The sequence below is a fragment of the Camelus bactrianus genome, chromosome 3 (genome assembly GCF_048773025.1).
Source record: "Camelus bactrianus isolate YW-2024 breed Bactrian camel chromosome 3, ASM4877302v1, whole genome shotgun sequence".
NCBI lineage: Eukaryota > Metazoa > Chordata > Mammalia > Artiodactyla > Camelidae > Camelus > Camelus bactrianus.
In genome coordinates, this window is record NC_133541.1 from 101,182,577 (window position 1) to 101,206,634 (window position 24,058).

At 41.6% G+C, this 24,058-nt stretch overlaps 1 protein-coding gene and 1 long non-coding RNA gene across 2 annotated transcripts in view; one reads left to right on the forward strand and one right to left on the reverse strand.

Moving 5' to 3' along the window:
* The window catches only part of NDFIP1 (Nedd4 family interacting protein 1), a 45,866-nt gene extending 43,922 nt beyond the window's left edge, over positions 1-1,944 (forward strand). Inside the window, exon 8 of the mRNA XM_074360858.1 lies at positions 911-1,944. The gene's annotated coding sequence lies outside the window, so the exon portion shown is untranslated. The remainder of the gene's footprint in view (positions 1-910) is intronic.
* LOC123615568 (uncharacterized) lies at positions 1,938-21,245 on the reverse strand. The gene is made up of 4 exons (XR_006723222.2): positions 20,069-21,245; positions 16,262-16,393; positions 10,535-10,672; positions 1,938-5,190 (listed from the first exon to the last, which is right to left on the reverse strand). It is a non-coding gene; the product is annotated as an uncharacterized LOC123615568 (long non-coding RNA).
* Positions 21,246-24,058: the final 2,813 nt, after the last annotated feature.

Sequence of the window (24,058 nt, forward strand, 5' to 3'; positions counted from 1 at the left end):
AACCCAGGACCTCATGCATGCTAAGCACGTGCTCTAGTGCTTGAGCTATTCCCTCCTCTCCACAACGTAGTTTCTAAATAAATATTTGTTAAGTTGTTGATGTGTCTCTTTAGACTATTTGTTAGCATTAATATAGGGAGTTACTTGTATTTTTTTCCTGTTATTTCCATCAGAACCAAACCAATTTGTATGCCAATACAGAAATGCCTCAAAGTATTAGATGAAGACTGCATTTAACAAAGTATATGGACATCGTTTTGAGAGCATTTATTTTAGTCATATATGTTCCTTTTTTAAACTTAGTTGGGGCTATGTATGTCTTTTTCCCCTCAGAGATACATATCCCAAAATATAGTCACTTTTTTCCTAATTGATCAGGAAAAGTACTTGTGGTACCTGTGAGTTTACAGTCATTTTCTTACTTTGCCCTGCTCCAAGTATAGCATGTTACCATTGGCATCCTTATTGAAAATCCTCCTTGTGTGAGATCTGGCAGAATTGGCAGCGTAAACATCTTTCGATGTAGTAGGAAAATTATCTGTGCATTTGGATTCTACTGTCTCTTTGTCTCCAAGTTTCAGTCATTGCTGTTGAGGTTAAGTGTAGGATGAAGGAAGTGTTACTTGCTTTCTGTTCTTTTGTTAGGAGATTTAGAGAGAGAGACCCTTCACCTCGTGGGTGTTAGAGAAAGCATTTAGGTTCTTTCTAGTTCTAAAGTCCTTGATAACTTTAAGAACCAAAAATGAAATGTTTATTGAATACTATGATGTCAGTGTATAGTAATCTTAAAGCTATGTTAAAATGTACTTCTTGTCTCCAAACATCCTGCCTTCTTTTGTGACTACATCCTTCTTTTAGCCAAAATAACAACCTAACCAGAGTTTCAATATTCAATATCCTTCTCTGGCAGATGTTTTCTGGCAGAGGCCTTCCTGCATTTATGAATTCTCTCTCAAGAAGCAAGAGAACACCTGCAGGAAGTGAATCAAGATGCAGAACACAGAGGAATAATTACCTGCTTTAAAAAAAATAATGTACTGTCGAAAAAGATCATTTCTCTCTATTTGTTCCTAGGTGTAAAATTTTAATAGTTAATGCAAAATTCTGTAATCATTGAATCATTAGTGGTTAATGTTTGAAAAAGCTCTCGCAATCAAGTCTGTGATGTATTAATAATGCCTTATCGTTTGTAGTCATTTTAAATAGCATGAGCCTTGTCCCTGTAGTCAGTAGGGGGCAATCTTGCTTTATTCATCCTCCATCTCAAAAATGAATTTGGAGTTAAATATTTTAGTGTAAGATATGTATAATGCTGGCCATTTAAAAGGGGTTTTCTCAAAAGTTAAAACTTTTGTTATGACTGCATTTCTGCACATAATCCATTTTGCTGTTAAAATTAATCTAGAAATTTATTTAATCGTACTGTGAACACCTGGAAGCAAAATCATAGTGCAAAATACATTTAAGGTGTGGTCAAGAATATATTCTTAATTGGTAAATAATAAGCATTAATTTTTCATAGTCTGTATTCTAATTTTGAAGTACCTTACTCTGTGTTGTGTACCTAAGGGATTGTAAAGGTGTTGTCACTGTATAAAATAGAAAGGACAAGGACAAATGCAGCCTAATTACTAAAATGCAATTCTTGACACTTTCTGTATGATTATAGACCCTACCCCTTTTTTTCTTTTTCTTTTGTCTCCTGATGATTAGAACAGGGGCTGGGAGTAGGGAGGGGATTAGGTACTAGGAGCAAAGAAAGAATTAGCTTGGAACTTTTGAGATGATCCCTAACATACTGTATTCCTTGCTTTTACAACGTGTTAGCAGAGACCAATGTGTTATAAATGTAGAGTGATGTGCTTTCTGCCAAGTGGTAATTCTCCTTGGTTTGCTATGTTAAAACTGTAAATAAAACATTAATAAACGTCTCTTGTGTAGCAACTTTTGCTGTGGATGAGTGTTTAATTTCTTAGTTTGCCCTTGTTAATTGCTAAGGCAATTTTTTTCTAATCTTCATTCATACAGGTTCATACAGAATCATTCAGTGAACACAAAAAAATCGATCGTGGGCCAGTTTTTTCTTCTTTTTTGGCACAGAAAGTTTCTTTCTTACTATCATACTCAGTATACTCCAAAGAATGTATATGAAAAGTAGTTATTCAAAAGATACGGACTAAAATATGGAGGAATTGTAGAGATCTTAAGCCATTCTGGAATTCCTAATTATGCTTCATTTTTTTAGACATAATCTTAGATAACTTATTTCTAATGTTTTTTACATGTTCCCTCTCTTTGCCCTTTTTCTCAGTTGAACGCAGCAACAGGTTTAAATCCTTTGAGCACCCAGTTGATGCTAAAGATTTCCCATCCCTCCTGATGTCTATTCTTGTATCAGTTGTGTTAAATTTAGAGACCAGTATTTCGTGTAATACCAGCCATTTAATTCTTTTCTGTCTTTGACTTCTTCAAAATACAAAGAAAAAAAATGTAGCAAGTTGGTCAAATCACTACACAAACCAGCACTAACATGATATAATAGCAGCAAATGTTTGTTTATGTGCTGCATGTGAATATCCAGGATCAGCGTGGGAAGGCCATTTAGGGGAGTCAGTATATAGTGCACAGAAGTGTACGTTACTTGAAAGCCAAACAGGAAAACCGAGTGTCTCCTGGATGGACATTTCAAATGATCATTCTTGCTCGAAATTTACTGATTACTATGAATAATAGTATAGTATGTTCTTGTTCAAAAGTTATATTTTACCATAGATAAGAGTGTGGGGGGGGTGGGTTATGAAAGTCTGAGAAGTTTTTATATTTTGAATTAGATTATACCAGTAGTAGAGTTTGGAAGAGTTTATAGCCTATCAGGTTCTAAGTTTCTAAATGAATATCTCTCTTAACCATCTGAATAAATTTGGACATGGGCAACAGAGAGAACTATTTATCTTACAGGACAAAGTAGAGGGGACCTAAATCACATTACCTAAAACACTGTAGTTTTGCTTTGTGTTTATTCTGTACAGGTCCTTGTGCCTTATTTGCCTTTGAAGATTCAAGGACTGGAATTCTCATTTCTACATATGTGGTGGTCCTTAAGACTTAGACACATGTAAACCTACAGTTTGATATGCTTTACAAGTAATTGGGAAGATGATTTCTCTTTTTTAAATGTTCTAAAAGTCTTTTCAGATTCATAAAGATGGCACCGTATGTTACCTAGAGTCCTTTACTATTACGGTGGAGATGTTTGTACTGCACTGTTACTTTCCATCTTTCTCTATCATTCTTTTCGGTCTCCCTTTGGTAGGTTCATTATTAAGAATAACCTTTTCAGATAAATGGTGAATGTTTAAATTATTTGAAAGCAGATACTGAGGAACCACCGTTATTTGTGTGAGGTTATGGAATAAACTGGCTTGACCTGGCTAAGGGACAGCTAGGGCTCATTCATGACTACAGAGGTCCCTCATGTCTCTTACTTGTTGTTACCATTTGGTATTACACAAACTAAATTGTCTGACTTAAGCTGCGTCTCCCTATGAGTCATTAGTAGCCCAGATGAAATTTGGCCTTCATTATATTCTTATACTATGTTTAGAGGAAGAAGTAACTACTGAAAGGGAGTTTCAGGGCCATTAGAAGTGGTAATTCAACTTAAGCGGTTACCTGAGGTAGCAAGGTTCTGGGTGAGAATCGGCAAAAATAGACCCCACAAGTTGAGTGCTGGCCTCCGCTTTGAGTCCAGCCCTACCACCTCGTCTGACCTCTTCTCCTTGAGGGGTTGCCGTAGTTGATACTGAAAAATCACTTGGTCCTGATGCTAGTAAACACCAATTATCAAATTTTAACTTAAAACATGCCAGGCATAGATACAGAACTATACATTTATGTAAAATGAAGGGAATATTCTATGAAAAAGTAATGTGGCCCCTACTACCTGACCGAATCTGGTTCTTAGTGAAACACTGATGATGAATACAGAAAAATCATGTAAGATGTAGCTTAATAATTTCCAGGTTCTGCTGATGTTTTTTAGCTATTTAAATTTTCACCTTTTCACGCTTTCTGAAGATGACTTGCCGGGTGATGAGAGGCGTAACAGAATGCAAATATGTTTCCGTTGATGGTTTGTCTGTTTTTTAAAAATCTCGTTTTGTATGTCTTTAAGCCTAAATAGCATTTAGAGTCTGTGAGGTTGGTAAGGTGGATTGAGTGAGAGCATGTGCTAAACTACCAACACTGAAGTAAGGTACTCAGAGGTTTAAGTCACCCTTTGTCTATTCCATGTACTTTGGTGTGACACCTGGTTGCACTCATTTAGGGCACCCACAAGGAGCGCTCTTTGACAGGGAGCCTCTGAGTTCTGGTTCTCTGTCGGCGCTGCTGCTGACGTGGAGGACATCTCAAAGAAACACACCAGGAATTCTTGAAGGGGAGAGTGAGTTCAGGTTGAGAGTAAAAGGTTTTCAGGAGGAAAAGAGGGGTACGGAAACCGATTGTATCATTCGAAAAAGAGGCTCTTTTATAACCCAGTTCATTGCATCACCTACAACTTGACCGCCTGTCGAAAGACCGGCTCTTTGGACAACCTGTGGATGGAGAGCTGTCCGCCTGAAGACAGCTTCCCTGTCTAGAAATTTGAAATAATCCAGTCTCCACTGCATGGCATTGTCTCTCTCGCCCTCCAGTTCCTCTCAGAATTTGTCACTTGTAGAATAGATTTATAACTCCAAGTTGTATTTTAATACCCATTTTTGCTTAAAAGTCTGGTGTTTCCTTTAGCATGGCTTTCTGATTTTGAGCGTTTTCATTCAGTTGGCAAATTAGGAAGATGTAAACTTAAATGCAAACCTGTTAAACCCGAATATGGAATATATGAAACAGACTTCTTGTGTTTATGCAGGATTTCATCTGGGTCAGAAACTGAGATGTAGTTGTATGCAACAGACAGCTCCAACCCTGCTTTGTATGTTGTTCATCCTGCTCTAAAAGTGATTAATCATTTGTGTGAGAAATGAGATGTTTCACAAACTTTTCCCCATCCATACGTAATTGCAGGTTGATAGACACCCAGACTGAGGAAAGTGGTTTACTTTAAATCTTAGATGAGTGCTGGAGCGCTGAGAAGACAGTATTCATTGTTATTCATTAGTTGTCTGGAAGGTTCACCAGAGGGTCAAAAACCTTAAAAGAACAAGAAACAAAAAAACTCAAATGGAGAAGGAGAAGTTAATTTCTTGACACAAACCATTATCAGCTAAATTATAGAACTAAGAAAGTGCTGCCTTCTGACTCTGAAACTCAGCTCAACTCTTTTCTGAAATTCAGAGCTGCACTGATTTTTCACCTTGCTAGTGAGGGTTTGCATTCACATCCCCTACTGAGAGCTGCTTCCCCCATTTAAGCCCATTTAAGTTACTTCCTGAGCCAAGTAGAGAGGACTGGAGCAACCTATTATCATAACTCGGCTAGAGTTACACTTGATGAAACATCCTTCTTTTCATTTGCACGACAGTCAGAAATGCCTAAAATGTTCCCTTAAGTGAGGTTTTAGAAAGAATTTTGCCATCTGCTTCCTGCTTCCACATCTTTATTTTGACAGAACCATTTCTCTGGCTGTGTTTGGCAGTCGCTGGGTTTAGATGTCATTCTGGTCATTTTAGTATGTTGTTTTTTCCTCTGATTATCAACATTGAGGGTTTTTATATTCATGACTTATTTCCAGTATACATTTTAACTGGGATTGCAGATAAATTACTGAGCGAGCCATTGGATGGACGAATATTTTTTTACCACCCCTGTTACTACTAGCATCATTTGGTACCGTATAATTCTAAGAAGTGGGCACTGCTGGGCTAAAGAAGTCAAATTAGTCCATTTTCTTTCTAGGTTTGGCTCAGTGACTCTCAAACCCTAAATCTGTGTACCCACAGTCATGTGTGTGAGAAAAGCCCCCTTTTGGGTAGTTTTATATGTTTTCCCTGGGGCTGTATGTGTGAAATGGGGTTTAATCTGTATGCAGTTCTCCCAACTATTTTTGGCCTTAAGCCCTTCTGTGATTTAGCAGTTGCCTGGATTTAGGTATTGAAACTAATATTTTTCTGATACCCATCTTGTAGAATTATAAATGGTCAGACTTGGTTCCTGCAGAAGTTCTACAGAGTTTCCAAATGAGGATAACGGGTAAGTAAGTACTCCTCTCAAACGTTCATTTTCCACAGAAGACAACCGAATAGAAGAGACCTGCAGAGCGTGTATACCTATGCTTAAACTTACAGTTAATTTTTCACTAGCGTATTTTCATGGCATTGATTGTTGGGTAAAATTAAGATTAATTTTGTCTTCATGTAGGTCTTCTCAAAGTTCATGGCTACAATATTTTCTTCTTTTTATAGCAGGACTATGGGAAGGCATGTGTCTGCAGAGCAATGGTGAACAGCCATAGGGAACATAATTTCTAAATACTTGGCTGGCTATGAGTGATTGTGGACTGTTCCTTAGAGGTCTTTAAAAATAAGGTAGATCCTCTGTTTGGAATGGTTTAAGGGTAAAGGAAAAAGAATGCATTAGCAGGCCCCTTAAAGTCGCCAAGAGCTCTTGAGATTTGTATGTGGCCCATGTCGGTGACAGATGGAACAGTAAGTTTGACAGATGTCACGTCTGCAGTTCCCAGGCTGTGCTCCCTTTAATGTATGTGGTGACCTTCCGCAAGCACTGTCCTAAATAGTCTGCAAGAGGAAAGGGAGTGTGTCTAAAAGTCTGGTAAACCTAACTTGGGTGGCTTACTACCTCCTGCTACTTTTTTTTTTTTTTTAAGATCCAGTCATCAGAAGAGTTGCACTTTGTCAGAATTTCCAAAATGAGGAATCAGAAAAGCACCCTCTAGTTTCTGAAGTCATTTTCAATGTTTGTATATTCTGAAGGAATTTTGTTTAGGTGGCATTCCCTAATGTTACCTTTAAGAATCCTTTCCCTAAGGGACCATGGGAGAAAGAAGGAAGATTAGGTAGGGAAGGAGGCCCCAGAGGAAATGAAGTCTGATTTGTTAAGAGGACAGGGGAAGAGTGTAGCAAATCGGTTCCTTTTGTTCTTTGCTTCTGCTTTAATCCTTTAGACTCACAGGATAAGATTGCCTGGTAATTGCTCAGAGCCCCCTATAAAAGAGGATTGGCCTAAACTGAAGAATAAATTTGAAGAGTGGCTAAGGCTTTTTTAAAAAAAATTCCTCCTTTATTTGGATCACTTTTCTTTCCATATGATTATGTCTCCAAGAAGTGGTTGGATACCTTCTTGAGAGGTTTTCTTAAAAAAAAAAAAAAAAAAGGAAAGAAAGAAAGAAAAAAGAAACAACTGTCTGAAATTCCAAAGACTCTTCCCCCTCCACTGTAGCATTTATGTAAGAGTGTGATGAATTAAATTCACTAGACTGTAGTTTAAACTTAAGAAAAATAAGAAGACTAATGTGTTTTATGGTGGTGTTTTTATACAAGTGGCTGGTTGGTAGAAGTATATTGACCATTTTAAAGTGCAATTTGATTTTTCAAGGGGAGACATTTAAATTCTCTAAGTACAGACACTGTACTTAGGACAAATTATTGTGTTTGGTCCTTGGTGCCAATCTCAATCAAGTCCTCATTAGGTGCTTATTTTCAAATAGTACCTGATTCATCTAAAAACAGTATGCTAAAAATTGTCACTAAAACATATCAAGTTTTAATAGCAAGCCATGGATACTTTCACTGCCTTTTATTTATTGTCGGATGTATTTTATTAGAAGGAAAGGTAAATAAGTGTGTTTTGCAGGAAATATGTAGCACAAGTCAACTCCAGGAGCAGTTATTATTTCTTAACTAGACGGTCGAGCATTTACACACTTAGTTTATTAGTGACCTTCCCATAAAACTTGTAGGAACACAGGGCAAAACAGAGGTCATAAGTGTACCCAGGCTGGCCCTCTAGAGTGCAGCTTTGGTGACATCAGACACCTGAAGGGAGGCCAAGACACCTCCCCTACATCTTCATGTCCCAAGTGGCCTTGGCTTCACCTCCATCTACAGTGTTTTTATTTCCCTTGGAAAGAATTACAGATGAAATTCAGACAGGCACCTGTGTGTCAGAAGTGATGAAGTTCTACCTCTGAAAAAGAGAGTTTCTATATATTATAAATACTTATGATCTGGATTTCTACTTTTTATTTGTTGTAAACCACTTGACTGAGATACGGCTGGCATACAAAAAGCTGTACATACTTAATGTGTACAACTTGATGAGCTCAGAGATTAGTGTACATCTGTGAAATCATCTCCACAATCTGTGCCGTAAACATCTCCATCACCCCCAAAAGTTTCTTCTTGCCTCTTTTTTACTATTTTTTTTTTTTTTTGATGATAAGAACACATAAGACCTACCCTTTTAACAAATTTTTAAGTACACAGTATTGTTAACTGCAGGCACTGCACTGTATGGTGATTGCTAGGACTCACTAATCTTGCTAATGGAAATGCTGTGGCTTCTTTTTTTTTGGAGAGGTTTTTTTTTTTTTGGGTGGAAGGTAATTAGGTTTATTTATTTAGTTTTTTAATGGAGGTACTAGAGATTGAACCCAGGACCTTGTGCACGCTAAGCATGCACTCTACCACTGAGCTATACCCTCCGCCCTGCTCTGGCTTCTTAGCTATAGATGTTTCAGGCCTTCATTTGATAAATACTAATCTGTGATAGCTGATTATGATATGTATGACCTTGTGCTGGCTATAATGTATGTAGGATTTGTACAGAGGAGCCACTGGGCACAAGGACATTCTGGCAAGAGAGAGGGCAGGACATAAGACAAAGAGATTTCCTGTCCAAGAAATCATAACACACCATCATTTTCTCTGCCTAATTGGCGTCAAAGGTGAGACTTTTTTTTCTGCACTTTTCAAGTTGTGATGACCTGCCCCTAATGTAGAGTTCACCACAAGGGCACTAAAGATCTTCCTAAAACCAAGTACTCTCCAAGGAAAGAGAGATTCCTGCCACCTGAGGAAGCCAACCCCAAAGAGCCTAGGAGGATGGACGGGAAAGCATCTCAGGGCACTTGTGAGGCTGGAACCTGGAAAACCACTGCGAGGGGAGATGCGAGCATGAGTCCACTGGTGGGGCTGGACCTGTGGCTCCCCACGTGCCAGCTGTGTAGTCGCGGGCCACTGGCTTGCCCCACCCAAACTTCAGTTTCCTAATCTGTGTTCCAGAATATTTTCTCACAGGGCTGTTTTTAGTTCTAAGTGGGATAATGTAGGTAAAGGGCCCAGCACTCAGAAGACAGCTCTTTGCAGGTCTCCAACCAGCTACAGCACTGGATCCCAGGGCAGGACATTAAAAGGCCAAAGCTATAATTCAAACCTGGACATTTATTTCCTTATGAGGACCATGTAGCTTTCATAAATTCTGCCTTTCTTCATTCCTTCTTTCCTAAAGGCTGTCATTAGCCCATCCCTGATAAATCAGACGACTCTAAATCCCTGCTGCCCAGATGAGAATATGACTTGCTCTTACTTTTCTGGGAATTCCATCACGTGTTTCTGTAGGACCTCACACATACCCATGTTCATGTGATCCCCACGGGTTGCTATCAAAGGGATTATTGCACGTTCTTTACCAGCAAGTAACCAAAGCCTCCCTCCCCCGGCAAATAATTTTTCAACACTCAGTCACATCAAAACACTCTATAAATCCAATAAACTCTGATTCTCATTTCCCTTCCTGAGTTCTGTCGGCTGAAATTCTGGCCTCCTTTTTTCTTGGGCCATTTGTATTGTATGAGGAGATTTGCCGTATGCTCAATTCGTGTGGATTTAGGTCTTCAAAGCGTCCTTTGAACTTCTTATCCTTCGCCTTGTTTCTTTCTGCACTTGCCTTAAATTCTTTGCTACTTTCCCGGCTCTTCATCATGGCCCCTTTACCTGCCTCTCTGCACCTCCCTCTCACAAGGTTTCCAGTACTTCTTAGATCACTCTGCTGCTTTTGGCCTTTTCCTGTCCCACGTCCCTACACATCTTTCTCTCCCACCGTAGAGAGGGCCATTTCCTCCGAGGCCCCCTTTCTCTTTCCTTTCAACTAGTTTTTTGGGGTTTTTTTTTCCTTTTTTTGAATTAAAGTATAGTCAGTTAAAATGTGTCCATCTCTGGTGCACAGCACAATGTCCCAGTCATACATACATATCTTCGTTTTCATATTCTTTTTCATTAAAGGTTATTACAAGACACTGAATATAGTTCTCTGTGCTATACGCCCTTTCCTTTCTCTGCATCCTGGTTGGGCCTCGTCAATCCAAGTTACTCTCTGCCCTCTTTACCTTCCCACCCAACCAGATCACACACTTTACCTTCCTTCCTGAAGCGCTCCCGTTAGAATCCGCGAGTGCCCCAAGGTCGATGATCCCAGCAAATCCAAGCCCGCCCAGTACACCTGCCTGTTTCCTCCTTTCATCTGGGACCTGGGGAGCTCTGCACAGACGAGGCCTCTGCTACAGTGTCCCCGGGCTCACCTCTGCTCCATGCACTTCTATGTTAGTTCGGTTTGGTCATTAGACAGACGACAGGGGAGTGTCCTCTGCTCATTGCTCCTTCTCTCTCTCCGTGGACACACATGACTTCTGCATGAATCTCTGGAGGCTTTGGTCTCTCTGGAAAAGCGCCCAACAGTCAGTTAGCCCCCATCTTCACAATCTGCTCCATGTTCCTGAACCAGCTTCCAAGAGATAGTAGAATTCTGCGTTTTTAATTGAAACTTGATATTCTAAAAATATCCTTAACCATTAAAAACTATAGTAAAATATCTTTATTGAAATGTATATGCAACCTATGTGATTATATGTGCTCTTGTTTACAGACTGAAGTGGAGCAAAGATGAACACAACATATAAATGCATTTATTCAATAAAAGCAGTATTTTATCTGCTTCGTAGATGGGAGTCTCAAGATTTTGTTTACAAAAAGTGTTTCACAGCTGAAAAGAAGGTTTGAAAACCACTGCCCCAAATCATCTCTTACTGTGGCTGAAACTATTAAATCATTGTACATTTTTTTCCCCCGTGAACTTACAGGGGCTTCAAAAATACCATGATTTTGTAATCATAATAACAATAATAATAATAAACAACAAATCTAAAAGTCACCTCTAATCCTACTACCCCCAAAAATCAACTGTTGGGACTTTTTACCCTTGTTTTTGTGAATTTATCATTTTTACATAATGTAGTACTAATCACTTGTATAGTCTGATGAGATGCGGTTTCTCATTCAGCCATTTTGCTTACGTTAGACATTAAATTCTTTTTTTTTTTTTACAGTCTTTTTGCTACAATGGAGATTATCTTGCCTTTTCTTATTTTTCAACTAGTTCTGATGAATCCTAAATGATAGTGTTTTTAAAGCCAGCTTTTAATACCTCTCCTTTCCACGGTTCCATCCCTAAGGAGAATGACTAGGCTGTTGTGGCAATTATAACAAAGGCTTCCTATGATCTTAGTCTGTCACTGATAGGGTGACCAAAATGTCTCTGTTCATCTGAAATTCACATCAAATTCCTTGACCCCATGGATTCAGCCTGCAGTAAAGTTGTGTTGCAGACACCTGCCATAGACAGATAGTAATGGGTACCAGTTACCCATCGTTTACCATGTGCTAAGCCCCCTGCTGCATTCTTTATACACATTACCTCATTTAATCATCATCCCAAACTTTTGAGGAGGGTAGTACTATCATTCTCGTTTTATATTTTTAAAAAGGGAGGCTCGCGAGGTTAACTGACTTGCTCCGTAGAGCTCTTGGTGGTGAGGCCACTTAAGAGCTCCAAACTAACTTGGTTTGTGCTGTCAGAGCACAAAGTCTTCCCAAAGCTGCAACACCTGTGCTTTGAGCGCACCTGCTCTGTTCCCTCTTTTTGCTTTTATTCTCCTGCCCCTATGAACACTTCCTCTTCTCCCTTCTCCCAGGCTCCCAGCTTCCAACTCTCCTTCCTGGGAGCGGGAACAGGGGGATTCTGGCCTGGAGGCACAGAGCAGCCACTGTAACACAGCCTTTGACCTTGGCCTCAGGCTTTCCAGCTTGTACCACAGGTTGTTTTTCTTACCACCACCTCCCCCAAGCCAGTGGGGCAAGCCCAGCTCATGACGTGGGTCTTTCTAGTTACTGCTCAGATGGAGCGATTCCTGTAGGCTCTTAAGGCTAGTGCTGGATAGAGACAGGACAAGACCCAAGTGGCCTTCACTCTCTCAAGTTACACAGAATGACATCTTGAGACAGTATGTCAATACTATTTTTTTCATTAAAATTTAAAAAAAAAATTTTAAATTGAAGTAGAATTGATTTACAATGTTGTGTTAGTTTCTGGTGTACAGCATAGTGATTCAGTCATATATATATTCCTTTTCAGATTCTTTTTCATTATAGGGTATTATAAGATATTGAATATAGATCCCTGTGCTATCTAGTAGGACCTTGTTATTTATCTGTTTTATGTATAGTAGCGTGTATCTGTTAATCCCAAACTCCTAATTTATCCCTCCCCCTCCTTTCCCCTTTGGTAACCATAGTTTGTTTTCTATCTCTGTGAGTCTGTTTCTGTTTTATAAATAAATTCATTTGTATCTTTTTTTTTTTTTTAGATTCCACATGTGAGTCATAGAAAAACAAATGTCAATACTAATTTCTTATTAGTGGCTTCTATTTACTTAGCACTTACTATGTCCAAGTACTGTTGTAGTGCTTTTCATGAATAATATCTTTTAATCCTACAATAATTCAACAGTAAAAGTGCTCTTATCCCCATTTTACGCTGAGGGAGATGGCTCAGAGGAGTCAAGTAACTTAGATAATGTCACACAGGAGACAGAGCAAGGATCCAAACCCAGGCACTCTTGACCACTAATCAGCACACCTCAACCTCTGCTGCTTTTTTTTTTTTTTTTTTTTTTGCAAAGATAATTCATGTTGATTATGGAAACATTTCAACTGATTTTGCAAAATTTGCCTGCTGACAATAATGCTAAATCTGAAATATATTTTTAACTTGTTAAAATGCCACTAATTCTAATGTGTACCACTCTGAACCTTTATGGGATGAACATGTAGTCTTTGAACTGCTGAAAATAATCCTGTTTTCACGTCAGAGAAGGGTGTTGGAAGCTGCCCAACTGATGTCATATATATTGAGCTGTTCATGAGAAATACTTCTTCACTGAGATTTGAGAACTAATTACTGAAAACAAAAGTTATATTCACAGGTCTACTATTATTAGTCTCATCCTTTTAAAGTGAACTTTATTTTTTTATACATGATATTTAGGTTAAGCTCTGTTGTGAACCTGAAAGGACACAATCCATTATATTTTATCATCCTTTAATAGACCTTTCCAAGAACTTTATAAGTACTCTAACCAGTGCTTCTCAAACTGTAACATGCATATGCATTGCCTGGGGATCTTGTTAAAATGCTGGTTCTGGTTTAGAAGGTCTGGGCTGGGGCTCAAGGGTCTGCATTTGTAACAAGCTCCCAGATGATGTCCAAACTACCCATCCAGAAGAATCATACCTGGAGGAGTGGGGCTCTTATCATCTTAATATTCAAGAAAGAAATTCCAATTCAAAACTCTTAATTTACAAACACTGTTTGCTATATAAACCAAAATTCAAATGGTTGTGAGAAACAACCCCCGTCTTCCAGCTCTATAGCAGTCTAACTTTCTTGGATTTCCTCTGGCCTTGACCTTGACTCCTTTTTTGGCTGACATTAGTGCCTATGGGTAAACTCACCAGCTTCCCCAACCCCCCTTGCTTCTTTGTGAGCTGAATCATTCATGCCTTACTTACTGGTGTGATGTGGGTGGGTCATGGCTTGAACTAGCCCATGTGTCCTGCTTGAAGACTCTGCAGTGAATTTTCTAGAAAACATTTTCTCAATCTCAATTGTTAAGAGGCTGCTGTGAGGCAGGGCAGGGGGCAGAGAGAAAGATTTGGAGCCCCAGGATTGAAGATCAGCCTGTTCCTCCCTGTGTGCATTTGTCTGATAAAGTGCAGGAAAAGTTTGCCTTTCTCCCACCCCTGCTCCGCCTACTCTGAGCCTGGTCCATGTGCAGAATGGACTCCGAATGGTAGTTGTGGATGCTCGGAGCACAAAGGGTTTCTTGTTTGCCCAGGGGTCTATCAGTGTTTAAATAGAACTGGCGGAAGCGCAGGCGCACCGTATCAGCAGCTTATCGGGGCCCATGGTTTTCCATGTACCTTTGCTAGTCTCTTGCGTTTACCCAGTTCCATTAGCACCGAGTTAAAAATTGCAAGGCCAGGCTGTACTGCACCGAGATAGGGCAGGGAGAACAAGCCACTTACTGAGTGTAGGGGGCTGTGTGGGTCCGTGAGCTCTTATTTGCCTTCTGCCCATGTTGAGAATTAAGCTGTGGTGGCCTGTGTATGAAGAGGCAGCCAGACAGAACCAAAGTCTAGTTTAGGAATGCATCCAGAAGATAGGATGATGCCGGGCATCCCTGGGGCACGAGTAGCGGAGAAGCCTCTTGTTAACCTAGCTCTCTGTCTTCGCTCACCAGGTCTGCCGCCAGCTCAGGAAGTGATTAGAGGAGTTGTCACCTACGAACACCTTAAAATCGTGTGCAGTTTTGGCCTTGGCAAGTGTGTCTGCATGCGTGTTTCTCTGGGAGCGGATCCATGACCCAAAGGGCTAAATATTCCTTTGCTATTTGGGTTGCATCTTCCTGGAAGGAAATCTTTACGACAGATAGATGGGGAGCCTGCTTTAGAAATGAGTCCTTTCCATTTCTAATCCTCCCTCCTACTTTCCAAGCACTTCCTCTAGGCTTTGTGCAATAGTCTTTATCAATATTACCTCATTTCATTCTCAGAACAATCTAATGAGATAGGAATTCTCATTTCTATTTTACAGACAAAGAGACTGAAGCTTAAAGAGTTGTAATTTGTCCAAGGTCACAGAGCTAAGTAAACAATAGCGCTCAGCACCTGAACCTAGGCTTTCTGATTCCATAGCTCTCTGTACTGTGGAAGGCTGTCTCTAGTGTTTTAATATACTTGTCTGAGCTTTTCATGCACATTTGTTAATTTGTCTAGTTGCCACCGAACTGTCCCAAACTTTGCTTATTGAAAACTGAGCTTCATGAGCTTTGTCCTATTTCTATCTCATCTATATTATTAAATTTCTACTTAAAATTTTTCTATTAAATGTTACTAAATTTGTTATTCCTTAGCCTCATCCTAACTAGCATTCATGAAGTAACCCTTGACATGCTAATTTCATTTTTCTCAAATTCACACTAAAATAAATATATTACCAATAAAATGAAAAAATGTTATGCCCACCTAACATCATTTAAGGTACATCAGGGTCTTGGTACTGCACTTTGAACAATCCTGCTGTAAGATGTGAAGGCCGAGTGTCTGTACTGCTGCAGTTGTGCCTGAACTATTAGCCTTTCTCACCCAGGCCCAACTCCTGGAGCATGGGCTGGGAGCCCCAGAGAGGTGGTTAGGTTGACTCTAGGGAAGAAACACTTCTGTGTCTTTTAGGACCTGTTTTCATTGCTCTAAGGAGGCAGCAGTACCAAGAAAAAGACTATGACTTCGCTTACCTTGAGGGTATTATAGTATTCCAGAGATGGGGGCAAGATTCTGTGCTCAATGCTGTGTGCTCCCACCGAAAGGGAATTGCTGGGACCCTGGGAGTGGTGGAAGAAACAGCCTCACTGGGGGGCAGAATTTGGGTGGTCAGGGGTCCCAGCTGACGAAAGAGGCCTCTAACGAAATCCCATTTGTTCCCATTTCCATTCTAACCAAATGTTCCTCCCCAAATTCCATCCCCTCTGGGCCATAAATTAATGGGAAATTTGGAGCCCTATTGTCTGAAATAGTGTGTGTATTTGACCTACAACACTGTGTCTTTAATATAAGCAGCTAAAGAATAATTCCGAATTTCCTGACTTCGCTGTTATGCCAAAAATGTAACCCTCAGTAACCAAGCATCCTCATTTTTTCCAATAAAGTTGCAATTGATGTGTTAAACTTTCTGGTCTTGGACCTTCAGCAACTTGGTCATTTGGCAATCCCTTCAACGGGCAACTAAGACAAAGAGGGGGGCTAGTGGGGTGGGGAGTCCACATTCCCGGAGTCTGTCTTTTTTTTCACTGGCCTAGAGAAATCAGAGTGCTTTTCAAGGACCAGCTGGTTCAGATCTCTCCAACTAGGCCCACCTGTAGCAGAATGGTGACGTCAGTCTGCCCCTCAGCTGATCTGGTACCTTGATCATTCCAGATAGTGGTCGCCTGCCAGTGGTGAGTTGGGCTGTTACTATCTTCAGTACCAAGATGTGGGGAAAAAAAAATCTGCAAAAAAAGGAAGAAAGAAAAGTCTGCTTTTGGATTAGGCTGGACATTTAGTATCCTGACTCCTCATCCTTGAAGTTCAGCAGTAGCTGACTCAGGATTCTCCTCTGGGAGCTGCAGAAGTTCTGGTCTCGAAACAAAATTCGACCTCTCTGGGGTTGCGGTGCCTCTACTGTCTCTACCCACAAGCGCCACGGCCTTAACCAAGGATTCCCGGTGCGGGGCTTTTAAAACTGTCCCTCGTCGGCCTCCCTCGTCGGCCTCCCTCTCCGTATCCCATCTTCCACCGCTGCCCTCCTCCCCCCCAGGAGCCTGTGGCTGGAGTTTGCAGGAACACCAGGCTCTCGTGGAACCCTGCCAGTCTCGGGAGATTCCGAGGGAGATAAAAAGCACATCTTTGACCACTTCTTTACCAAACAGACCCGAATGTGTAATTAAAGGCCCTGGGACTCTGCTGGAAATAGGTTTAAACTTGAGGTAATCCCTTCTGGCACTTCCTCTTCCTAATAACCATCAACAAAAATCAAACAAATCCACCTGGCTCCAGCCAGTAAGTCTAACCAGCAAAGGTCACGGGAGGAGCGATAAGAGAAGAAAGCGGCCACAAACAGCGTTACTGGAAACACATGTCGGGACGTGTTAGCAAGTGACTCCTGCCAGCACCATCCTGGCCCCGAGATGGGCCGGCTCCGCTGTCGAGAAACTCATTCTCTGCCACTGGGAAGGAATGTGACACGCATGGGAGGGGAAGGCGACTTCGGGGAGCTCCGCCCAGCCTTCGTCTCTTCTCTCTGTAAGAGGTGACTCAGCCAGAGAGACTAGAGGTGAGGCATGTTCTTTTGAAGCTAATTTTTTCTTCTTTCCAAAACTACTGCATGGCTGTTACTGAATGTATTATTGAGAAACAAAACACAGGAGAAAATGATTTCCCCCAATCCTGCCATGTGGTGTCTGCCCCGCAAATACTTTGGTGCATCTTCCTTCAGGATGTTTTTGGTACTCGGATGCGTATCTAGGTGTGAAACATAGAAATGCAAATGCATGGGAAAGGTTTTTCAAAAACTTTCAACTCTGCGAACTATTTTGAGCTTGCTTTTTGTTTCAATCTATCGTGAGCATCTTTTTTCATTGTTTTGCATCGCATCCTTTTAAGAGTGAGTCGTATTTCATCACCTGACTATACCGTAATTTACCTTAATAATCTGTTATAGAATGTCAAGTTTGTGTCCCAGTTCCCGACCTGTCCTCCCTGCTCAAGCTATGTTGTGGAAACTTCCTGGGTATCTGGCTTTGGGCTGAAAGGGCAGGGCAGTCTGCTGGTTTGAGTCTGCCCAGGTGAGCTCAGCATCCCCTACCTCTGCTTTGGACAGGAGGAGACCTGGTGTCTCAGAGATAGTAGGACCCTCACTGTGGGGGGCCATGCCCGAGGCACCTTGAGAACCACGTGGAGCAACCCTGTGAGAGGGGGATAAGGCCAGCCAGACCCTCCTCACTGCCTGGAGACACTGGCTGCCAAAGCCAAGGTTAATCCAGGATAACGTGGCTGGTCGGGTGGGGGTTTGCTGAGGACCAAATGGAAAAGTCTGTGAGAGCTTGAAAGAACAGGAAGAGTCTTCCTTCCCTTTCTTTCCTAGGTGCCTATGCTCCTGTGGGCCCCGGGGTGGGTCTGTGCCAGACCGAGGGCTGTGACACTAAAATTGAGGGGGTCACTGGTGAACTCAGCACCCAGAGTTCTGCAGACCGCTTGCCTGTTTGTTCCCCACAACGTGTTTGCTATCTGTGACATTTGCAAAAGGGGATTGCAATTAGGTAAAACTGCCAAGTCAGGACAAGGTGAACAAAACGGGTGGTGAGTGCCCCTACTGTTGTGGGGCTGGTGCCTGTTAGCACCTCCGTTTTCCAGGAGAGGAACGTCAGGCGGAGGATTGTTGAGTTGCTTGCCTAAAGTTGTGGAGCTGGGATTCCAGCCCAGGTCTGACTCCAGAACCTGCCCCAAACCATCATGCCACATGGCCTCATTAGGAAGCACTTAGAAAAGCTTTCTAGCCAGGAAGGTTTATAGATATAACTTACTTATAGTTAACAGGACAAAATCAGGCTGTAAAAAACACCATTGCTCAGTGGTATTTAGACAGCTAGCTTTGCACAAAAAGCTGGGATTGGAGGCAGGGAGGGCGAGTCCTGGAAGCATCCTCCTCAGAATGGTTTTATGTGAATTTGTCACAACAGGAAGTAGGACTAATGGGGCTACACTGAGTGTTTGCATCTTGGGCTAGGATGCAGCTTCAAATATTTACTGTTTTGAACTGAATTTGTTAGTTTGCGTATCTTTGAGTATGAATATGTAACTGCAGAGTGGGTCCATCTTAAATCTAACTGCATATTCCCAAAAGTTGGCTTTAAAAACAAACGAGGACAGAATTCCAGGTTTGTGCTTTTCCAAACTTTTCTTTGAAATTTGGCCTGAGATGCTAATAATTTTGACCTCATGGGCCAAAATGAAAAAAGGCTTTGGAAGGGAAGAATGGACTTGGCAGTATGTGTTTGTTGTAGGATCTCCAGACTTTGTCAGTGAACAGCATACGGCGAGGAAAACTGTGGCATCATTACAGCCATGTGGGAGCCTGGAACCGGGTTTTTAGCGCCATTCCCGGGAAGGAGGGAAGAAAATGTGGTACCAAGGAGCGCGCCCTCACTTAAAATAAAATCCCAGCCCACAGAGGCACAGACTTTGCGGGAGGGAGATTTCCTGGGGAGGAGCTGCTCTTGCCAAGATTATAATTGGCCCACCCACCCCCTCCATCAGAAAGACAGTGGCACCAGGTCTGTGAGGGTTTTTTTTTTTTTTTTTTTTTTGCCTACTTAGGGACACTTGGGGAAAACCCATGTCTTTGAGCCTGAGCGCCTAGAAACTGACCTGGTTTTGTGTCACACTGTCATCCTGCCAGAGCCCAGAGGACTTGCTGAGGGGCCAGGCCTGGCCCTGGAAATGGTCTTAGCAGCACTGCTGTGCACACAGAAAGGGCTTTCTCCTGATGGGGGTGGGGATTCTGCTCTTTCTGCCCGCTTGCCTGGTTCTCAGGGCTGGATTGGAGGCAGCGAATCCCATCTGCTTGGTGAGTCCCTGTCACCCATAGAGAAATTGGATGGCCTGGAAGCCAGGGGCTGGGGGACATAGGGACCAGCACGGGCAAAGGTGCCCACCTGCCTAAGGACAGAACAGTTAGGCAGGGCTCAGGGCTTGGAGGTGGCCTTTGGTGGAAGCAGATTCCAGCAGGGCACCTAGCATTTCCTGGCAACTGGGGAGGAAATCAAGGGAACACAGGCCACCTGGAGGTATTCTGAAATGATCGGGGTAGGGGAAGGCAGAGTGGGGAGTAGGACCCAACGTGAACAAATGAGGTGGGGGGTGGGGATGAACTCTGAACACCTGGTCACTTTTTCCTACTACGTTGGGTACTGCCCACACCCTCCCTGTGTCGGGCAGCACTGTGGGTGTGAAGTGTGTAAAGAGAGGACAAGATCCTGAGCGTGAGGAGCACGGCCGTAAACTGCAGCGGTAGACAACCCCCTAACTGCGGCGTCACCCGCACAGTAGCGAGAGGAACCGAGAGCAGAATGTGGTGTTGCTGCCGGTGCCCTACAGCTGGTGTGTTACTCCCTCTGCTTACTCACGTTTCTCAGCGAGGTCTTCACAAGTGGATCTCAAGAGCCTTTAGGCCAGACACCAGTCTTCTGCCTCTCATGGCTGCGCGAGCCTCACCCTTTTGAGAGTAAGTGAAGGTCACTGCTTGTGAACTGGCCAACCAGCCTTGAACCCTGTGGCGGGAGGCGGGGTGGGGCTGATGTGTTTGGAGACTGCACAGCCCCACAGACTCTTTAGGGAAGGAGGCAGAAAAGCTTCCGGGTAGCTCACTTCAGGCTCTGCTTTCTGAAATGCCAGTTTAAAATCTATTGCACATCAGCTGTTCTGCTTTGGGCGAGTTACTTAACCTCTTTGAGGCTATTTCCCTGGCTGTGAGCGTGGACCACCATGCTGACCTCACGGGATCTGAAGGGCTGCTTTAGCTTTGTGCCTGGCTGTGGTGAGCACTCAGGACTGGGCTCGGCTTCTCAGGGCTCAGCTCTGAGCCTCTTTATCTTTTTTTTTTTTTCAATTGATGTAGGGTTGACAATATTGTGTTAATTCTGGTGTGCAGTGATTCAGTTACACATGTATATATTCCTTTTCATATTCTTTTTCATCATATGCTATTACAAGATATTGAATACAGTCCCCTGTGCTATACAGTAGAAACTTGTTGTTTATCTGTTTTATATATAGTAGTGAGTATCTGAAAATCCCAAACTCCTAATTTATCTGTTCCCTCCCCTCCCTGCCACCTCTTGGTAACTGTAAGTTTGTTTGCTATGTCTTGTGAGTCTGTTTCTGTTTTGTAAATAAGTTCATTTGTGTCATATTTTTCAGATTCCACATATAAGTGATATCATATGGTATTTTTCTTTGTCTTTCTGGCTTATTTCACTTAGTATGACGATCTCCAGGTCCATTATGTTGCCACAAATGGCATTATTTCATTCTTTTTCGTGGCTGAGTAGTATTCCATTATCTATCTATCTATCTATCTATCTATCTATCTATCTATCTATCTATCTATCTATATATCACCATATGTGTATCATATCTTTTTTATCCAGTCATGTATCTTCTTGAACTAGAGTTCCCTCCAGATATGTGCCCAGGAATGGAATTGCTGGATCATAGGGTAAGTCTATCTGTAGTTTTTTTAAGGCATCTCCATACTGTTTTCCATAATGGCTGCACCAAACTACATTCCCACCAACAGTATAGGAGGGTTCCTTTTTCTCCACACCCTCTCCAGCTTTTATGTTTGTGGACTTTTTAGTGATGGCCATTCTGATTGGTGTGAGATGATACCCTATTGTAGTTTTGATTTTCATTTCTTTGATAATTCGTGATATTAAGCATTTTTTTTTTCATGTGCCTATTGGCCATTTGTATGTCTTCATTGCAGAAATGTTTGTTTAGGTCTTCTGCCCATTTTTTTGATTGGGTTGTTTGTTATTGAGGTATATGAGCTGTTTGTATATTCTGGAAATTAAGCCCTTGTCAGTTGCATCATTTGCAAATATTTTCTCCCATTCCATAAGCTGTCTTTTTGTTTTGTTTATAGTTTCCTTTGCTATGCAAAAACTTCTGAGTTTAATTAGGTCCCATTAAAAAAATTTTTTTTTTTGCTTTATTTCTATTGCCTGCGTAGACTGCCCTAGGAGAACTTTACTAAGATTTGTGTCAGAGAATGTTTTGCCTATGTTTTCTTCTAGGAGGTTTATAGTGTCTTGTCTTATGTTTAGGTCTTTAAGCCATTTTGAGTTTCTGAGTCTCTTTATCTTGTTTCATCAGGCACTGGCTCTTTCTAGAACTGACTTTCTGCATTCTGCTCTGAGACAGACTCTGTGGAGGTCCAAAAAGAAATTAGTCCTAGAGGCTTACTTTTTTAAAAATTGAAGTAGAGTCAGTTTACAATGTTGTGTCAATTTCTGGTGTACAGCATAATGTTTCAGACATACATATACTACATATGTTCCTTTTCATATTCTTTTTCATTATAGGTTACTACCAGATATCAAATATAGTTTTCTGTGCCATACAGAATAAACTTGTTGTTTATCTACCTAGAGGTTTACTTTTAAGGAAAAAAGGAGGGTTTAAAAAAATGCTTTGACCTCCTATTGGTTTTTTGAAAGACATAGGGTCTGGCTAGGAGTAGAGAAAAGACCAGTGTTACACAGGGTTGTGTAACCATCACCACCCTCCGTCATCATCCCATACTGTAACCCTGTACCCAACAAACAATAACTCACAATTCCCCCATCCCCACAGCCTCTGGTTACCACTATTCTACTTTCTGTCTTTATGAAGTTAGCTATCATAGTCACTTTATATAGGTTTGTTAATATTTGGTCATCTCTGCTGTATCTTTTTTCACTGGTATATTTTAAAGTATATTAGAAACATGACATTTCCCTAAATATTTCCCTATACATCCATAGGAAGTAGGAATATATTCCTGAGTAACCTTAAGATCGTATATCAAAGTTAGAAATAAAATTTGCATTAATTCCTTAACGTCATATCATACCAAATCCATATTCAAATTGTCCTAAGAATATCTCTTACAGCTGGTTTATTTAAATCAGGACCACATACTGCATCTGGTTCTTATGCCTTTAAGATGCTTTGATTCTAGAACTTTCCTCCGCACCTCTCCCCACTCTCATGACATTGGCTTGTTGAAGCAACCAGGCGGATTCCCTGTAGAGCCCCACCTTCTGGGTTGGTGTGATTGTTGATTTTGGTGATGTTAACTCCTTCTCCATCGTCTGCTTTTCCCATAAACTGAAGTTAGACTGAGAACCTGATTAGACTCAGGTGTGGCCAAACTGCGTGTTTTTTTTTTTTTTTTTCCTCTCTTTAACAGAGGCACTGGGGATTGAACCGAGGACCTTGTGCACGCCAAGCATGCACTCTACCTCTGAGCTATAACCCCCACCCCACTGCGTGCTTCTTATTGCCTGGAATTAGGGTGTATCCTGTCTGGTGGCCCTACTGTGGGTCCCTCTGTGCCTGGGACAGAGGTTGATTGTGGGTAAGGGGCTCTTGCCTGATCCCACAGTGTCAGTAAGTTTTCATTTTCCACCCTGCTACCAGCAAACAATGGTCCCATGTTGAATACTATCCAGTTCCCCTAAACCAGTGCATCCATTCATAATCCCTGCCTGACTCAATTATGCCACTGTTACAAAAAGTGATTTTTCTAATTTTTTTGTTCCTTCTACATTTATTCCCTAGAATTTGTAAAGAAGAGCTCCCCCTCCTTGCATGGGACTATCTGATTACCCTGAAATAAAGTACCTCCTAAAAAGACGGGATAAATGCTAAATTCTGTCCTTTTCATTACCAATTTTCAGAGTAAGGAGTTGGGGGCATGTTTGGCCTTTAAGGGGCTGAAGACTGAGTGTAATGAAGGGTTAGGGTTTTCTCTTCCTTCGTTTTCTCCACTTTCACTTGTGATCCTCAACTCTTGGAAAATAGGCTAGAGCACCATGGGGGACCGGCTGCCCGTCCTCATTGGTGGAGCCTTCTACTTGGAATTTTCTCATTCCAGGCTAGTTCCTTGGGTGGAGTGTGGGTAGGGAAAGTGTCATTTCTGGATCCTGTGTTTGTTCCATTTTTAGAATGAGTTGGGAGGGCCTTTGGAAGGGATATAGTGTCATTATTTCTCGAGGGTTCGTCTTCCTGGCTCTCTGCTTGTGGGATGTCATGGATTTTTATCATCCTCTTCCTGAACGGTCATATGTTTCCAGTCTTTATTTTGCCCTTCGTATGATTAGCTGATGACTAAATGGGTATCAATCCATCATTCACCTCATATTTATGGAGTGTGGTCTGTGGGCTTCATCCTTGGGCTGTGTCCAGAGGAGGTACCCCTTAAGGAGCTCACTGTCTTGTTTGGGAGGAAAGACATATACATGTAGGAGGTGGAGTCAAAAACAGTGCTAGCCCAAACAGAATTGTAAAAGTAAGCTCCAGTGGACTGTCTGGACTGATAGCGATCATCTATTGAACACTTACTCTATACT